The sequence below is a fragment of the Seriola dumerili genome, unplaced genomic scaffold (assembly GCF_002260705.1).
Source record: "Seriola dumerili isolate Sdu_G_001 unplaced genomic scaffold, Sdu_1.0 BDQW01000073.1, whole genome shotgun sequence".
In the NCBI taxonomy this organism is placed as follows: domain Eukaryota; kingdom Metazoa; phylum Chordata; class Actinopteri; order Carangiformes; family Carangidae; genus Seriola; species Seriola dumerili.
The window spans coordinates 7,685,174-7,700,159 of NW_019174328.1; positions in this window are offsets into that span (position 1 = coordinate 7,685,174).

The following is a 14,986-nucleotide window of genomic DNA, read 5'->3' on the forward strand; positions in this document are numbered from 1 at the left end:
TTCACATTCACATTTCTCAGACGCTAAATATTACTGAAAATAATGTTTTTGTTTCTTGATTGTAACACTTATTTGTTTTCACTATATAGTGGTGTTATGGCCTTACCGTGGATATCAAGTGCTAAAATTTCAACCAAAGAGTGAGAGTTTCCCTCTCACCTTTCATTTAAAGAATTTTATAAGTTTCATATATTTGTTTTCTCTCTCTTTCATCATCTTCTTCAGATTTGTCTTTGTATTGACCCCCAGTTTGGGGAACACTGTTCTAGTGAAGATTTACATTATTCATCATGCATAGAAAACTTTAAAAAACACATGCACCAAATATGAACATAGAAACTAAACAAACTTGTTTATTTCACCTGCCCAGTTTGCCTATTTTTTGACTTAACTATGTAAGAAAAAAATTGTTTGCACGCATAAAAAAGAAAAGGGCACTACAGAATAATACAATGGCATTGCTTGGACAGAAGAGGGCACTGCCTGAGCACGGTTTTACTGTGATTTTGCTGCAGCCCAGCTCAAAGCACAAGAAGACTTAAAAATGTTTCAAACTGTATGTATTATCAACTTTTCTTTCCCTGCTAAAAGAGGATCAATTACTCTCTCTTTATTTAGTATCCTTAAAAATAGTGAATCTAGTAGGATTATTTGAAATGTGCTAGATCTCCCATAAGCGCCCTTTGATTTCAGGATATGAAACATATAAATACAAAGTAGCAGGGTTCACCCATCTCTTTAGTGTGTGAGTGAAACATATAGGAACATATTTTTATGCAGAGAGGATGAACAACCCATCATATGAGCTAAACACATATCATCTTTGTGAAGCTTGGAACATTTGTTCATGAACTCATACTGAGGACACAGTAACTTAAAAATGTTGTGGGTGAGAATTTGTGTTCACACTAGAAACAAGGTCAGTTTAACACATCACAAAAAGATCAAAGTGTTCTTATTTATTGTTAATCTGGTGATCCCCTGCACCCTGATGTTTAATATTATTCTTTTATCGATGCATATCTAAAAATATAAAGTCTGTATTTTTGCTCCTCATATGAGTCATGAGGTCCTTGGGTAATGTAATGAAAACTATAAAACAGAGAAGTTGATAGAAAGGATCACACTGTGGGTGTGAGTCATGGTTTAAATGCGTGGTATTTTCCCTCCTCTGGGATCTGGCCATGTGCAAATATCTGAAATAAACATTTCTGAGTCAGACTTTGCTGTCTGGTAGAGACAGAACATAAGACATGCCATTTTGGGCCCCAAAGCCAATAAAACAAAGACTGGAATGAATATGTGATTTGCATTTTTTCTCCATCTTGGCTCTAGTGCTTACAACTCAGCAGGAAACTTGGAATGGGTGCCTGGAACAGTGAGGAGGAATGGTGGGTGGTTAACGGCAGAGGGATGGCGCTACCCTATACAATGCTGCGGTTTATGCCTCACCCTGAGGCATACAGCAGAGAGGATATGTAGTAAACAGGGGAATTGAAAAAGTAAACCGCTGCATGTTTGGTATAGCAGTTTTGTTTTGGATTACTACTAAACAGCAACTTAGTTTCATTACAGAACATGTAGTTCTAAAGTAACTCATGGAAAACTGTTTCATACATTGTTTAAATATGGGACACCCCAAATACAACTGCACTGCTGAAATGGCAATGCATTAAAACAGTGGATATAAGCAAGTGGTAAATAAAGTGATCTATGCAAATATCCCTAAGTAAGTGTTGGAAACGCGTTTTCAATTGTTCAGTTATATGGCATGATCTTCATCAACAGACTGAGTTTGCCCAGTTGTCATTCTTGGCCTTTTGAAACAGCAACTGGGAATACATTCCCACCACAAGCTCCATTTACAAGCTGTTCTGGAGCTTTGGATCGTATCATATGATGTTCATCATTTCAGTCCATGCTGTGTACAGAGACCCCACCAGTACCACAAACAGCAGCCGTCAAAGTGACCATGATGCTGAACAGTTTAAACAAACATTAGTTTCAGATAGGTGTACCTAAAAACTGGCAACTAAGTGTAAACTATTGTAATACTAGCATTGCATATATTTGTTATTCTTTCATGAGAGGATAAAAACATTTATGTGGAAACAGCATCTCTATCATCAAGTTTCTTAAGGGGCATTTATCAGTTGATTGACAGGTGTTTTAGGCCTTTTTCACTGAAGACGTTTTCACTTGCCGCTGTGGGGAAAAGCACAGGTGTAGGCTAATTGATCAAATTAGTGATGACGGAGCTCCATTCAGCTGCTTCAGTTTCAGGGGGCTGGTATTGAGCGTGCTGGCTCACTGTCACACTGTCATAACTTACTGGGACCCTGTAGCGAAACAGAGCCATTGTTAATGTCTTCAGTAGCATCTGTGTTTTTCCTACTATGAAAAGTGAAAATGTCAGCTGTGAAAAAGGCCTAGGAGAGGAGATACTGTGCTAACTGTGGTGTGCTATTGACTGGATACTGTATAACATGGAATTCTTTTCCCTCCTTTTTTAAATTTATGACTCGTTTTTTGGGATTGTAATTCATGTAATTAAATTATTATTTTTTAAATTCTCCTGTGGCGATACATCTGTCAATTCTAAACTGAAATCTACATTTCTGTTTCCACTCATGAACTTACGTGTTCATGGGGAGTAAGGCTGAACCCCAGTACCTGTGAGCTCCAGGAGAACGATGCACACTTCAAATTCACTGCTAACAACACAGTGGGCCTCAGAGGCCAGATCAATAGGAAGAAAGCTACAAATCCCTTGTGGAGTTCACTGACGCCCAATTAAAAGCATGTCTGCAGGTGGACAGAAGGAAGACCAAGCTAATGTTACACAGCTTGGTCTTGTCCTCCAGCAATGACTGCTGCTATCTGAGAGAAAGGGTAAAACTGATTAAATATTGATGTTGCTTGTCAAGGTTCTTTCTCACCTCCTTCCTCTCCAAAAACCTCCCCACAGTTTGGACCAGATTCCTGCTAAACCTTCTCTTTCTGCTTGAGTAACGGTCTTCTGAGGTAGCCTCTCATTCTTATTTATTTGATTTTACATTAAAGTTGCTTTAATATTACTTCATATTCCCCTCAGAAATGTGGCAGTCTTGTGCTGAGGTCACTGTTTTGGACACTGATTGATGACTAAGGCCTGGTATACTGACCAAGTCTTGCCCCTTTCCCATCTCCCACGGTGTCATCATCTGGTTGTTTTGTGGCCATGCCTCCTGTCATGGTGAGGCTGTGCCAGCTTGAAGAGCCTGTTAAAAATGCAGTTCCTGGGCACGTCGTAGTCACTGGCAGGGGAATAAGCATTGCACAGCTAAGAGCACAGCCATCACCCCTCACCTCATGTGCAAAACACAGATACACGATGATTTGAAAACCTTTTCACGTAGCTTTGCAGTGATGAAGGTGTGCTGAGGTCAAATGCCAACGTCAGCAATAAAAAGCCCCACCCCCAAAAAAAAAAATCAAAAGGTCATTCATAGATTTTGAAGAGTGGCTGAAATGCACCTTTTGTGTGTTTTTTGTGTACTGTAAACTGTTCTGCATTTAAATAGTGTTTCTTTTCTGTTTTCTCAGGAGGAAACTTGTTTCTTTCATGACCTGCACCTGAATGTGATTAACCAAAAATACACATATACGTGTGCACGTTTACATTCATTATCCACAAATATATTTACGCGCACATATAGACATGCATATAGTTAGGTTTAAGTGTTAGAGATGGCATATTGGACAAAACTCAAAGCAGGCCATCAGCCAAAGGTCCTTCATCTGCGACCAGACAGTGGACTCGGGGGTTGTCATTTGCGAATTCTGTGGAACTGTGATCTCTGGGGTGTATTTTGATTTGATTTAATGTAGGATGAATCCACCAGATGGAGCTACCCCTGCATTGCAACACGTGCGCCACAAGGTTTTCTGTCACATGAGAAACAGAAAGAAAGCATGTGCATCTTTGCCTGTCTTGTTGGACGGGTCATATCTGGGAAAGTGCATGATAATTAATTGTAGCCTAAATAAACTGCAGTAACATTTGTTGTATATGAGGGAGCTAAACAGACAGATGCAGCGGCAATACAAAGACTTAAAAGAGAGATGGCTAACTTGCCAGCTTCTTTGAACTGCCACCCACCTGTCTGAGTAGCTGCTCAGTTTTGGAGCCCTGTACTTAATTCTTTGCAGATATTTTTCAGATGTAAAGAAACTACACCTTGTAAGTATTCATATCTGGAATAGTCAAGGTAGACATCTTGCATACATGCATATCTTGGTAACATGTTTAAACTACATTCTGTAAGTCTGTCTACATTTTTTACTGTATTCACAAACTACCTTGCAGCCTCTTAAAGTTAAATGTAAAACGTAGCATAAGACTGTTGTCTCTGTTCTATTTAAGTGTCATCACAGTGAGAGCCAGAATGAGCAACGCAGGACCCTGAAACAGAAGCAACTAAATGAAATTCAGATGGCGTTAATTAGTTATTTATACTATTGTGACATGTCAAGATGTCTTCAGTGAAAAAGGCCTATACCAGAGTGCTGGAAGTGGATCGCATGCAGGGTCAAAACTGCACTCTTCAGTCTGTTCAGTCAGCTAGAAATCTCATTGAAATTAAAACTTCTTTTTCTCCTCTCTCTGTTGCACTGTTGACAATGTTAGATGATCAACACACTAATGCTGCCTGATTTTTGCAGATCACGGTGGACTGATGAAACCTGATGGCTTGTTCACAACCATTCTGAACTGCTGGATTTCCTTGGATGGCAATGTAATTCCAGATCTCAGCAATCACATTGGTGAATAAAGTAGGCCTGTGATAAATGGGAATGGTGGGTAAATCTAAAAAAATAAGATTCAAGTTGTAGTAAACCTGAACTAGCTGTGATGGCTCAGTAAAACAAAGCGTGGACGAGGCATATAGTCAGAACAGGCGGCTGTGTCTAAAGAGGCAGGGAGTCAGGATGGTAAAATAGATGTTCTGGAGGACTGGCTGACGTCATGACACATAAACCATGAGTAGGATTTTTCCCCAAACATACCCAAGTATTTAGTTGCCTAAACTGAAGCAAACATTAACCATAAGGACAGCAAATCCAAAAATGGCCATACAAGCCATTGACCATATGAGTTAGGAATCCACTGACAAATGACAGATTATGTTGTTCAAATATGAAAGCCTGTGAAAAAGTCATCACAGAAAGACTAAAATGCCATCTGTGGGAACAAATTTAATTAAGTTAAATGAATGTCTGCTTTAATTGTGATGGGTATTGGCGTTTTATGAGCTGCAAGTTACTTCTCAGGATCACTACTTTGAATGAGAGAAGATGAAAGATCGGTGCTTTAATTAATTTGCGTATACAGATCTATTTATGTCTTTACCTATGTCTTGACTCCGCCATCTGATTTTCTGCCGGCGCAAGTTACTAAATCTTGAAGAAATGCAATGATGTGATAAACATGCTTAGAGGGGATCTCTGTATGTCTCCATCTGTTTTTCTCACATTTTCTCATGATGTCAAAGAAACAATACAGCATAGAAAACAGGCAACTGTATAACTAGCCAGAGTCTCTCGTCGTCATGAATACTGGTCCCAAACATCAAATGTTAAGCAGTTAAATTGCAGCCTGAAGTCATTACAAGGCTTTCTCCACAGCCGGGGAAGTTAACAGAACTACACGTTCCTCCTGAGGGGAAAATTGCTTTTTTCAGTTTCTTCCTTTTGTATCATCAGTCAGTATATCATAACTTTTTTTTTTTCATATAATTGCTGTGGGAAGAAGATGAAGATCAATCTTGCTCTTTGGAGGTATTGACTCCATTGTCAGAAGTTTGTTTTGCTTCCATATCAATATGACACTTCTACAAATAACAAAAAGGAAAACTGAACACGTGTACTGGTAATTGTTTAGGTTTCTGTGTGATCCCAGCAGGGGACTGGGTGTATTTGCGTTTGTCTGGTGAGAATGATAGCGTTCATTACAAAGCCTGCAGCTGTTAAGACTCAGCATCTTTAGGGGAGGAGGGTACACCTGAATGAACATGTTTTATATAACAAGGATAACCTTTACAGAGGGTTGGTCCCAGTATTATTATTAGCAGTTGGATTCCCATCCTCCTCTGTTTTCAGAGCCACTGGCACATTCAGATGTTGCATGAACCAGCATATTCTCTACAGTCCTATCTCTTCTACAAAGCTCATTAGTGCTTACATCTTCTTATTTGCCATGAAAGGCTGAAAGTACTGAAAAGTATGCGACTAAACAATATTGCATAGCCCACATTTTAAGCAGCCTAACAGTATCTCCTGAGTGAAAAAAATACTTTTTGGCCAAGTATTCAACATGGTTCATGGTTTAACAATGCCTGTGTGTAATCAAGTGGTACTATTCAACTATCTACGGCATCAGTCCCATTCACAAACCATTTCCCGCTGCTGCTGTTTCACATTAAAAATATTCAAATGGTGAAGGCTTTTACAGTGAAACAAACACAGGAAACGCATTGTATCTATCTTTGTCATGCTGGTTAGCACGGATTACAATCGTTCATCAAAAATATGTCTGCAAAAACAGAAAAATGTTTATAACTTCTTTAACTTCCATTAAAACAACACAGATTGTTTGGCTGCACTATAAACAGATAAACCAGTTGCTACTCTGTTGTATTTCTGTAGCTGCTTAATGCTGTTTGCTGTGGGCCTAGTATTATACTGCACCATGCAAAACATAATTGCAATATTCAGTGAATTAAAAAATCTGAAAGAAAAAAAAAATCCAAACAATTAAAATATTTTAGAGACTTTAATTTCGGTATCTGGTCAGAATGATCTGATCGGGGACTGGGCATTGTGGAGAGAGAGATCATTATTTTACAACTTTATTATGCAGACATAATAAGTTGTGCATGAATATCAAACAGGAAGAAGCAGTGTTGTGTACTAACTGGCGAGCTGAAACGTGTCACTTATCTCCATGAATCCCATCAAGTGAATTCCAATTAGCCTCTACACTGACATGAATATGTGTCTAATTAGACACACTTCCATGTTTCTGGAACACTACAAAGCATCTGCCACCACAGATAGAGGCTCATCTATTGATGACAGTGTGATTTGACAAACATCACTCTTGCCTATTAAAATAAAAATCTCCAGCATCCTTATTGTGGCCATTATTGTCATAGTGCAGCCTTGAATAGGGACTGATAAAGCCAAGCTGAGTGGGCAGTTGCAAGTCTGGCCTCACAAGACACAGACAGGGGAAGTTTCTTTTGGGTTATCTACTTGCCCCCTCATCACCATGCCAGTGGTAATAAAACGTTGCTTTGTGGCAGTGGATAAAAGCAGCCCTGCTGATAACTGTGGTTCCTCCCCCGTGGAGCTCCAGGAGGTGGGGCTGAGACAGAGAAGCCATTACAGAAGAAAAGAGCAGTAATCTGATCATGTCCTAAAGGGGCGAATGCGGCATCAGTCAGCTGTGCCATAATCTCAACCTTCTGCCTCGGAGCAAACATAAATTTCCCATTTGTTCTGTGTTACATCAGATGACATCTGTGCATTTCAGGTCGTATTCTAGTGTCTGTGTCATCATGATAACCTTTTCGCTCACCTGGCTGTAGAAAAGCAAATGGTTTAGCTCTACGAGTACAGGCTCATAAAGTGAATTACACGCTGGATGAGTGCCAAGGAAGACACAGTCACTAATAATGATTGAAAACAGGCTATAGTCCATTTATGTTTTTAGGTTATCTAAAGTGGTGCCAATACTGTTTTGAAGCCCTAGCCCATGTCTGACAATATCATTTATATGTACATACATATAGATTTTGGAAGGAAAAATGTACAGTAATGGTGGAAAACCATCTTCACATCTCCTCACCTCTGTCAGGTCAATTTTCATGATACAGTACATCTGAAATGAAAAAAGACTGGCGGAAAGTCTGTTTGATTTAAAATAAATAAATGTGTTATGTTCTATAAACGAACAGTGGGATAAACACTTCAATCAAGGGCATTATAAAGCAAGGCTTTATAAATAAGGGTAAAAAAAAAAACAATTGTGAAAGGGTTTGTGCTCTTGAATCCAAGCCTTTCTAATAGAAGTATCACATCTAGCCCTAGAAAAGGCTCTTCTAATTTAGAAGTTATGCTGACAACCATGTCTTAACTGAAAATGCTCATTTTTTGTCACATTTACTCACATTGTCACTTTTTGCACATGTAATGAATTAATTACTTTCCATCTGAAGAGTGCAGGCAATTTCTTCCAATCATATGGGACCACTTCATAAATAATCATATAACTAAAGTTTCCTAAACATCTCATTACTATGAACACAACATTATCTCAATGCTGCATTGCAGAGTTGGATTTGTATGTTCAGTGAATAGGTGCATGCCATTACTTTATACTATAGCAATATAATCCTGGAGTTTATTTCATGTCTCACTGGTATATAACTGAGGAAGAAACATTTATTTTGATATATGTGGGTGTGAGGTATTCACACATCACTAGGCCATGACCTGTAGGAGGCTGAATCCATAGCATCTGTATAAGAAATACATCAACACACACTTTAATAAAATCATCCCACTGTCTGAAAGAGAGGTTTCGCAACCATTTTTTAAAATATATAAACAGCATTGTGGGGCTGTACCAAGCTTTCACAATCTGCTGACTAAGATGCTTGCTAAGAAGGCAACACACCTTATCAAATCACTTTTAATATACTGCAACAGGGGTTTTCCTCCTCTTAGTCTCTGCTCTGCAACAACAGAACATGCTGTATAAATCCATTAACACCTCTCAACACCTGCTGAGCTTCCAGTATGTGATAACATGTTTATTTATTTTTTTTAAAACACACAGATTAGGACAAAGGGGAGGAATTAATTTACTCTTCCTAGCTGCTTTTATTTGGCATGTAAGCATGGTTTTTTAATTCAACAATTTTTAGGGATTAAGGCAGCTTTAATTGTCTTTATTATTATTATTAGGTTGTCAGGACAGTGACTGCAACTAAGGCATATAGATTGCCTGTTTACCTCTTTTACCTCCTCTGCCTTTATTCTAAAGATTTAAAACCCTGCTGGAGGAGTAAATCCCAATTACGTTTTGTTTCAGAGGTAGGGGGAACACAAAGAAGTATGTTATGTAAATCCATCCATCCATCCATCCATCCATCCATCTTCTGCCATTTATCTTGGGCCAGGTCATGGTGGCAGTAGACTAAGCAAGGTAGGCCAGACATCCATCTCCCCAGTCACATTTTCCCCCTCCTCCTGGGGGATGCACAGACGTTTGCAAGCCAAATGAGATATATAATCTCCCAGCATATTCTGGGTCTCCCCTGAGGTCTCCTATCAGTTAGCCCTGCTCGGAAAACCTCCAGACGAAGGCTCCTAGGAGGCTTCCTGATCAGATACCCGAAGCACCTTAACTGGCTCCTTTAGATGTGAAGGAGCAGTGGTCTCAGTCTGGATGTTTGAGCTCCTCAAGTCTGTCTCTAAAAGTGAGCTCAGCCACCCTGTGAAGAAATTCTGGTGTATTTACTTATTCTTTTAATACCCAATATCCATGACCATTATAGGTGAGGCTGGCTCCAAAAGGGAGTCAATCCCCATAGACTACTATGTGAAGATACCCAACTTTACAGCAGAAATAAACATGTTTACAGCCTGGATCAAAAACCAGTTTTGGTCCCTATAGCTAATTTCCCCCTTCAAGACATTTTTTAAAATGTTACTAGGCCTAAACTTATACATAATTGAAGGCATGATGCTCTGAGTGTAATATTCAATAAGATTTTATTTATACCAATGCCATCATCGATTCTGCTTATCAGTTCTATTCTATGAACACTGACAGCCTCTTTCACAGAAAGTGGATATAGGGACCTTGCATAATTTGTGAAGGCCTATGCAACTGGCTTAGTAAGTGTGTAGGCCTGTCTGAAAAACACGCAGGCATCGATAAAGGTAATTGATAAGCTCGGGGGCAAACTATTCCAATGATTCGGACAGTTTGGAACCTCAATGGAATAATTTTCTCGATTCTTATCCCTGTGAGTGACAGGTGGGTGCCAGTTGGCTAGCCACTCGCAGTTTAGCCGCTAGCTGTCTACTTGGCCTCACTAAAGTGACCTCTCGGCCATGTTTGTGATGTTGGTGCCTTTTGGAGGATTGTCATTCAAATATTGGACAAATATTATGGATTGCCTTGTGGTCAACAGAACATTTGGAAGTCTGTGTCCCTGTTTTTTGAGATGAGTTAAATTCTAGTATTTATTAATTTTATATGTTATTTTATATGCACAAATTCACAGCTTTCTGTGTCTGCACTCATCATACCTGGCTAGTTAGCTTGTTAACTAGATAATTAGTCAGCAAATTAATTAGCCTTGGGTTAGCCTTTGTACAAGTTGCCCAGATCCTCAGCTGTGTTACTGAATCTAATGGAAGCATATGTTTGCCAGTTTGTAAACCAGCAGCATGCATCAAAGTCTTGGCTCCACACATGCCCCACATCTTTGCCCATTTTTGGTTTTGCCAGGAGTTAGGCGGAGTCAGGCACTGCCAAGGTGGCACTGGCAGAGCAGCCCATTCTGAGCTCCCAAACTGCTCTTCAGAAAACTATGGAGGCTATGACCATCTTTATATACAGTCTATGCTCATAAATAACACCTAGAAACTCCTTCACATTGAGACAGAAGCAATACTGAGGTCCCCATACCCCATACTCCATCTATGAAAATCACAAATAGAATAAGTCACAGGGGGCGACCCTAACGGAGCATCATTAGAAATGTATTTGACTTCCTGCTGAGAATATCTATATTGTTATTGCACTAACCCCACTTAAAGACATTCTTCTTTCCTTTGGAGATACCTGGTACTGGTGTTGTAATTTCATCTTTAATACAAAGAGCACTACTATCTTTTCTCTGACTGATCAGTTTTAGCGTCTTTGATCAACTCAGATCTTCTCTTGTCTGGATTATGAGAGGAAAGTAGGAGGACAATGTTTAGAGTGACTTTGGTAAGAAATCAACTTGAAATTATAAAAATGATGGTAACAATAATAGATTTTTGAAAAGCAAGGTGGAAATATCCCCCCATCTCCAGTGGAAATTATGCCCATGGTATTCTATGAGTGTATATCCACAGATAGCCTTTGCTTAAATACCAATAATATACCTCTAACATGGCTGTATGTGTTCGTATATGTGTGTTTTTTCATTTCATTTTTTCATGCAGGCATGTGACACAATGTATCTGGTGTGTATGCTGCTCCAATCTTATCATCCCTGCACATCTAAATTGAAAAAGTTGTGGGAATGTGGTTAAATACAAAGACAGACCCTATGGAGGAAGGGAAAACCTAGGCGGCTGTCACCATGATTAATGAATCTTGGAGCCAGTCAGGTTTCCTTAACGGTTCAGTTCAAAGCCTCAGTGGGCCAAAAAAGATTCTGGTAAGGAGGAACTCTACCTGCACAACCTAAACAGGAATCTATATTATGAGATCAACTGATAACTTTTTTCTGTTGGTCATGCTTAAGCATCTTGCGATAAATGAGAGCAGTCTTAAGTGTTACTGCTGTATTCAAAACTAAGTTCTTTTCTTTCTGGCATGTTGAGAATTGGCATTTGTTGGTAAATAAACATAGAGTAAAGATGTGGAGTGTGACTCCTGGATTTATCCCAGAGCTCTAGGTTTACAGCAAAACTATTAGACCATGACTTTTGCTGCTTTAAGGGATTCACAGCAACCAGGGATGCAGCCTGTGGGATGTAAAGCTGTCCAATCAGCTTTTTCCCAGTAATTAACAGAGCCTCGCTACATTTTATCTGTTGTTGTAAGTTTTGCGATTGTGTTTCGTGGTCTTTAAGGAATACAGACAATCTGAAAAGGGAAACAGTGTCACAAGGGGCTGTCACTCACTTGCTATAATTAGTTTGACTTAATTCATAAACACATACCACAAAGTTAAACATGACGATACATGTGTTGAATATAAAAAGTCAACAGTGCAGCACTAGAGTGCAGCTGACACTAACATGAGCATGTTTTAGGAAGATAAGCATCCAAAGCAGGCTTATCCACCGTCAGGCATGCCTTGTGCATATTATCTTTCCAGTCTGAAGTGCCGTTTGATAAAAAAGATTATGACTGTAAAAGAACTGGCAGTATGTTAGCTCAAAAACCCCCGAGATGCTTAAAAGTCTGCTTCCCTCCTCCTCGTGCCATTTAGCTTGTCGGAAAGTTATGATATGTTAGTTTGTAATTCCATTCCTCTGGCTGCCCTTGACAGCTGCAGGCTGCAAGGTGAGTGGATCTGAAAGGTATAATAATGCACGACAACTGCAGTTAACTAAACCCATCTAGAGCTCTTACTGTGGACCACCTCCAGGTTTTGACTGGGCTGGACTCACAAGTGTCTCGCCGAGAGAAATATGCTCTACATGAGAGGATCCTCTCAAAAGGCTACGATTTAGAGGACACAGCCTACAAAAAGCCGATCTCACTCTCAGAATGACTAAAATGTATCTGTTGCATAAAGGCTTTAAGTAGGTTGAAGAATAATGCAGGTATTGATGAAAGGGCCAGTAGATGGATGTGCACACAAGGTTGGAAAAGGTGAGACAATCATTACCACAGGATAAATGTTCAAGGAGAATGTAAGCACAATTCTGTTTTTTCTAGCATTTCTAGCAGCCTTGTAGATCCTTGCACTGAGGTATCACAACCAAACAGCTTTACAGTTTCAAAAAGACGACAAGGAACCTATGGAGTGGAAAATAGTATATTGTTGGAAAGGGTTCAGCTCAATCCACAGCTGAGAAGCTAAGTAGCAGGGTGGATGTACTTGTTTCTTTAGCAAAATGAAATGCAGGTTCCACAACTGAATGATGAACCACCTTAAACCTACCTCCACCCCCCCAAATAATTTACCTTTGCAGGATTTTCTAGGAGAACTATTGTCGTTGGACTGTAAATCTAATTGGATTCTTGATGGCAAATCCTTCTGGGCGGGAAGTGTGGGGAAATGGTTTTCATTTTAAGCAAATGCATGCAGACACACGCACACAAAATCACACAAGCACAAAAGAACTGGATTAAAGTTGTGCGACAGACGTACTGATTGACTTGCGCTTGTGTCAGTGCTTGTGTCAGAGATTACAACAGGGGTTTCTTTAAAAAGAAAACCTCTGATTCATAATGGGAGACTGGCAAACAGCTATATGCAGCTTAAATTCTGCATATTGCTTTTACTTATACACATTATTTTTTTGGCATAAAAATAAATTTCCTATTGACAGACAAAGATGTCATTTTAAAGCTGCAGAGATACAGTAAACAGCATTTCAGCTTGTGCAATGAGATCAGCACTATGGGCTGAGCTACTAGGTGACGATGGGATTTCCACTTTTTGGCTTGTTTTATTTACTTCATTTGGATTTTTTTCTATATTTGAATTGTTTGTGCGAAATAAAACAATTATGGACACAAATGTACTGAACCTTGACACAGTGTGCAGGTGCTGCTCCACTACGTCATTTGCTCTCAGGGCCCCATGACAAATTAGGTTTCTGAAGGGTTCTTCTCAAATCTCAGGAGGACTGTTAGGCAAATTGGTCGTGTCATCCCAGATTTAAATCAATATGTGCTCACTCTTTTCAAAACTGTCGTATGTGCTCTTTACCACTCACGTCAACCTTACATGCTAGAACGTACGGGATGCATCAGATGACATTTACCCATTAAACGGCCCTGTGTGTTGTGCTTTGAGAATGACAAAATGATTGATTTGACCATATGTTCTCAATCATTGGGAGAAGCTCTTCCACAGCGGGGTGAGAGGAAATCCCTCACTTGCTTCCCTCCCCGTTTCATTTCTCACTGTAAGAGGATGTGTGTCCTCCCTTGTCTCCTCATCTTTATTCACTGCAGGAGCTCTCGTAGCTGCACTGTGAAGGATTGTCTCTCCTCTGTCTCTCCCACATGCCCTCTGTATCTCCCGTAATAGGCCAGTTAAGGTGTCTGCTTAGCAATGGCTGGAGAGTGTTTGCCTTTTAACACTTAACCCGCACTACTGTAAAATGGCGGATGCATCTGAGCTTATCATCTAAAGGGAATTATGGCATGCAAGTATAATTTATTTTTCTTTTAATGCTCTAAACACCTTTAAAGATAGACTGTGCGGCTTTTGAAATAAGCAATGACCCATTCTTCATCTCACTAATAAAATTTCAATGTCATGTTTCAGTTTCAATAAAGCACAACCTTGCTTTACACTCAGGAGTTTTACAGCTAAAGACTCATTTAGTCTGGTATGACCATCGGCTTATGAGGGCTAATGCTAGTAGATATTAACACATTTTAGATAAGTTTTATTGTAAATTGAGTCAGTTTACCATGTTTATGACTCCTCTACTTGTGCTATACTGTTACACCATGCTTTTGCATTATCCTGTGACCACAGTGGCTGCACACAGCATAAGGTCACTTTAATAAACTTTAGCCTCAAAAACATCACAGGACACTTCTCTGCAGTTTTCGGCTATCGTGAATCATGATGTGTAATAACTAATAACACATTACTGCATATGATTACAGCTATTTTAGAATGAATCTTTTAAAAAATACACCGATAAATGTCTTAATATTTGTTCACAACTACATACCATTTGTTATTGTGTTATTATTAAGTGTGTAGTCTGCTTATGGATGCTAAAGAAGCATTAAAATTGACAAGGACAGTCAGTGTGTAGCAGAGATAACTGTGCTGAGTTTGCCCTTGTTCTGCAGTCTGCCTTGATATTTGTAAGCCAATTAGCTAGATTAAAAAGCATAATCAATACAGCAGCCTTAAGCAAGCCCACTGTCTTGTCCTCAGAAAAACGGCTACTGCCTGTCTCTGCAATGTGGACACAGTTTTGGGCTTTGGTGTCTTCTCTTCTAAAGTCT